This window comes from Ptychodera flava, chromosome 10 (genome assembly GCF_041260155.1).
Source record: "Ptychodera flava strain L36383 chromosome 10, AS_Pfla_20210202, whole genome shotgun sequence".
Classification (NCBI taxonomy): domain Eukaryota; kingdom Metazoa; phylum Hemichordata; class Enteropneusta; family Ptychoderidae; genus Ptychodera; species Ptychodera flava.
The window spans coordinates 26,913,290-26,919,174 of record NC_091937.1 but is presented as its reverse complement, the minus strand read 5'-3'; positions in this window follow the sequence as shown (position 1 = coordinate 26,919,174).

Below are 5,885 nucleotides of genomic sequence, written 5' to 3'. Positions count from 1 at the left end.
GCCCAAGAAAAGCCGATCTCATCGATCTCGATGGCCAGTGTAGAAACAGCTTTTTTCTAAAATATGTCTGTTATGGTTTTTCATTTAATCTTGACTTCAATCTTCATCAAAGGTTCTCCTTTGGTTGAAATCAGGCTGTCTTCCTAGATTTTTTTGATTACAACAAAATGTACACTATCATACCTTACTTGTAATGTGCTTAAGCTTATATGGCTTAAGTATTGCTTTCAGAATTGCAAAGAAAACGCCTGGAATTTGCTGAAACAGAAATGAAATTTGAAAGTTTCGATGCGAAGATTCAAAGTTATCTTAGATCTCCTTAGTTTCTTATATCATTAATGTTCATAGATAAAAGTATATTCATAGATTTGAGATATCAGACTTTACTATAGATATGGTATTTTACTCGGTGGTTTGGCCAGCAATGGCTGCATGTAACACATTTACTCAAGACGTACAGGATATCGTATTTCATTACATTAACGTGTTTTTTGTGTGTGGAACATGTATTATGATAATTCATATCATATTATTCAATTCAAATTTGTTTACTAGTCCAGTTCGATTTATATTAAAATTTCGTGTAATACTTGATGGTTTTAAGATTCTGGACATTTTAAGTGCGTGATACATCTAAAGCTATAGCACCAAAGTAACAGTGCGGTCTATTCTTTACCGTCATTTAAGTATCCAATCATATTGTATGCATTTAAGTACTTACAGCCAATGTCCACCGATCTCATCAATGTGGTCGTTTATACACATATTGTGCGCATGGAAAATACGAATTGTTATCTAACACAAACATAAAAATAGAAATTACACCTACAGTTAAGTACAGTTGAGATTGAAGCTGGCCACATCATGTAACAAATTGTTACAAGTTCAAATAAATGATCACTACTCTACCAGTTGTACTCAGTCAAAACAGACTGCATCTCTCTCATGAAACTTTCTCTTGTTCATGAAAAATCGCACACAAAAGGATGTATACACTATTTGTGTCTTTCAAAACATAGTATAGCGAGGTCAAGTGAAATCTGCTCTAGTTGAGGGAGATTTTCGGCCATTACAGCTTGTTTTCTGTTACAATTTCTGTTTTCTGTTGTTTTCAGCTTCAGGAGAACAAACAGAAAATAAATGTGTTATTCTGTGACGTGTACAAATTTAGCTAGTTGTTTCTGTTTGATAAGGAACATTCGATTGTTGCAACGTGATCAGATTGCAAATATCATTTTGTGATGGCCATTTAGAAACAGCTTCATTCTAAAATTTGTCTTTGATGGTCTTCCATTTCTCCTTGACGTTCATCTTCGTTAAATGTTCTCCTTAGCTTAAAATCGGGCTATCGTCCTAGAATCTTACAACAAAGGTAACATATACTGTATCATACTTTACGTATAACATGCTCATATCGCTTAAATATAGATTTTAGAATTGCAAAGAACACGCCTCGAATATGCTCACAGGAGAATTTAAATATGAAAATTTGGTTAAGAAGATTCAGAGTTATCTTGAACAGGGATTTTTCTCCATAGAATCCTATATCACTCAAATGTTCATAGATAAAAGTATACTCAAGGATTTAGGGTATCAGATTTTACTATAGATGTGGTATTTTACTCGATGGTTTGGCCAGCAATGGCTGCATGTAACATATTTATTCAAGACGTACAGGATATCGTATTCATTACATTTAACGTGTTTTGTGTGTGTGGAACATGTATTATGATAATTCATCTCATAATTATTCAATTCAAATTTGTTTACTACCCCAGTTCGATTTATATTCAAATTGCATGTAATACTTGATGGTTTTAAGATTCTGAACATTTAGAGTATGTTATGCACCAAAAGCTTGCATCAATGTAACAGTGTAGTCTATTCTTTACCATCATTCTGAGCATCCAATCATATTGTATGCATTTTTAAGTAAAGTACCTACAGCTAATGTCACCCGACCTCACCAATATGATTTGTATATACGCATGGACGCAAACATATGAATAGTAATTACACCTACAGTTAAAGGTATTCGGTCACCGGTTTTTGACAGCAATCACATATTTTACGAGGGTGGCCGCTTTTTAAAAAGGACGCACCACACGACAAACCATGGCATACTTAGCAGCGTCGTCTGCATGAGCTTTCACGTATCGAATATGGAGGACTGACAGCTACAGTTGTTACGGGGTAGTACGCTAAGCCCCGCCCCTTCACCATATATGGAATATGAAAATTTACAGTGACCATGTACCTTTAAGTACACATGAGATTGAACCTGGCCACAGCATGTTACAAAATCTTACAATTTCAAATAAATGACCACTACCAGACGTACTAAGTCAAATCAGATTGCATCTCCTTTTCTGTTGTTCATGTAAAATCACACACAAAGGGATCCATCCACACGTTTTTGTATATTCCAAGCAGTGTATTCGTGAGGTCAAGTGAAATCTGCTGTAGTTAAGGGAAATTGCCCACCATTACAGCTTTTCTGTTCTCCAGCGCAAGGAGAACAAACAGGAAAATGTGTTATTCCGTGATCTGTACCACTCTTAGCTGCTTATTACTGTTTGATCAGGAACAGTTGATTGTTGCAACTTGATCATGATTTGCATCTTGCAGCAGTTTTTATCAACCTTTACAATAAATTTGGTTCTTGTAAATAACAATAAGAATCGCCAATATCACATTTCGATGGCCAATTTATAAAAAGCATCATTCTAAAATTTGTCTGTGATGGTCTCCTATTTACTCTTGACTTTTATCTCCATCAAAGGTTCTCCTGATCATGAGCTCGAAACCTTGTTTACAAGATAAGTAAAATGTTCCCACTGTACTTTAATTAACTTTAATTTAATGTTAATTTGGCTTAACCCTGTCACCACCATTGTTTGGTCCAAACTCATTGCTATGAATGGTGACCATGGACCTGTTTACAGGGAATTAAGGAGAACAGGTTCAATATTGATCTTAAAATTGCTAAGAAAACATCTGAGATATGCTCACTGGCAGACTTAATTTTGAAAATTTTGACAGGAGATTCAGATTCATCTTGTATGGAATATTTCTCCTTCCAATGTTATATGAATGTTGTTTATAGATAAAAGTTTTCCATACATTTTCGGTTTCAGATTTTACCTTAGAAGTTGTACTTTACTCATTGATTGCCTATGAATACTATTTCCTCAATACATATGGGATGTTGTATCACATTATTATTTCTCCTTGTCTTTGGTAGGGTGTTATTCATATTTCATTTTAATTTGACACTGTAATGTTTAAATACAACTCATGAAAGAAAATGTCTATTATTAAGGATCAAATCTATTCTTGACTTAATGTATTAATAAAGGCACCATGTTGTGACATCCCAACAATTTGAGTTCATTAACTTTACTGCATTCCAAATTAGATCAAAACACTGACCCGCTTAGTCATTATATATTTCAAACCATGTTTTCAAAAGTCTGTGAAGACTTTATTGACAGAGAAAATCAGAGGGACAAACCAGTTCACTGAAGGGTTTAAATGTTTACATATTGAACGCTTGTGTATTTCTATATGAGTATAATTCACTTCCAATTGGATTGATGGACAGTGGAATAGTGTTCCATGTTTTCCAGTGGAATTTGATTGAGTGTCCGGTTTGCCTTGCAGAGCTCGACGAGTCTACATGTTGCTTATCATTAGAAAAGTAAATATTTGCAACAAATTGAGTCTTCGTCTTTGGTTGGTGTTAGATTACAGCGCGCGGCAAACGTTTCCCATACACTGTCTCGTCACGATCACTGCAGTCGTTTCAGCATGTCACTGACAACAAGCATAACACTGCACTACATGCACATCATCAGTTTTCTTTTAGGTGTTTACTTTAAATTGGGAACTTTGAAGAAACAAGTAAATTCTTTAAAAAAAAACCTTTCTTCTCCTCTCGATGTCAGCAATCACGACAACAGTTCCTTCAGCATGCAGTCTGTAGCATTGCGAGTGCAGTCACTGTCTACTCTATCAACAAGTTTGACACGATACAACACTGAATATTGTCAATCAGAAAATGCTAAACACTCCTAAATGAAACTTTAATCCCGCTTTCTCTTTTGTCTCAGCTAAATGAAACTTTCTCAATTGACACTTCTCTCTGAATTGACACTTCTCTGAGCTACAAAATAGACTTGAAGAAAAGTGTTGATTTTGCACAGGCAAGTGCAATTCAATCAACACGGTACATTTTGTGCCATTGAATAACACACCAAGTGTTTCTGAAATAATTCACCGTATTTTGGCACTTAATTCCCCGGACGGCATCATAACGGCAACGGGTTAGCATGGAGGGGACGATGATATCTCTCTGCCTTCAAAATATTCTTTACCTTGCTGAAAAAATACAATGTTTCACTGTAATAAAACGCCGAGAGTCAGTCCGGTTGATGTTGAGGATTTTCCTCGAGATATAGATCCGACACTCGAAAAATATGCCAGTGAGTTTTGTCTGAGTTATATTTCCCAAATCAAAGTACACAAAGCTGTAGCTGAAAGAAAACTTTGATGATGTGCTATAGCTATAGTGCGGTGTCAAGCTGTGAGTGGCATGCTGAAACGACTGTCATTATTGTAGACGAGACAGTGTCTGGGAAACGTTCGCCGCGTGCGCTGTAATCTAACACCAAATACTCAATTTGTTGCAAATGTTTACTTTTCTAATGATAAGCACCATGTAGACTTGTCGAGCTCTGCAAGGCAAAACGGACACTCGATCAAATTCCACTGTAAATCTTCAATCTAGCAGTGATGAAGAAATCAAAGTTTTGTAGGTTGGATGACCATCAAGTCTAGTTGTGTCCTTTTTGTATTTTTGCCTAAATACTGTGGCTCTGGGTTGAGAGCAGTGGCAATATGACTGATGTAAATGCGTGTGTATTCAAGCTATATTCTTTTATTTAATGCTTATATAACCATTTCGAATTGTTAGATATTTGGAGATATTCTGAGACTCTGAAACCATGTCATTACTTTGGTCAATACACTTGTGAGCAGGACAGATTTATTGATGAAATTTTGTCAAGTGTGTAGATAGATTTACATTATGTCTGACAAAATGGGAACAAAAGCAGCAAGGACTAAATCACACATTTATGACCACATACTAGAAAAATGTGTCGCCAATAATCTTAACAAATTATAGGGATCGCCTGAAAGTTATTTTTCTAAATCTACTATAAATGTCTGATGATACATTTAGGTACATACCATATAGATGCCACACTGCCTCTCACCTCTAAAATTAAGAGGTTCAACATGGGAATTTCAACAACAGAATATGCTGAGTACATTGCAGCAGCTTATCTGCTGCTGATCAAATACATTTTCATTAAATTGATTGCAATTTTCCTTTGATTTAATGAGAATAATAGGTAAGGACAGTTCTGTAGCCAGAAGAATAGGCTTATTACTTTATCAATACCGAAATGATATGATTATTGCACAAATAGACCACAAGATCTTATAAGGCACTGTGTATGGTAGTGAGGTAGAAACCATCTTGGAGACAGATATTCAGATTCTAAATTTTAACGATTCTTTTCTGATCTGCCACTTGTGAGGGCTCCTTTTAAAGATCTTTGAGTAAGAAAATTCTCACCATCTTAGTTTTTGAAAATCGAAAACATCATTTTTCCCTATAGAATGAACACAAGATGGCAACCAATTTGAATTTCAAATATTGGTAAGTGTCAGGTAGTTTGTTTCTCTAGTACCAAACTTTGCACAGTGATGCCTGATTTTTATTCAAAATGGTGGAAAGTTTCACTGACAGTTTTTCACTATTGAGGCATGTACTACCATAAATGTGTAAGACTTGTGACAAAAACCACAAAAAACAA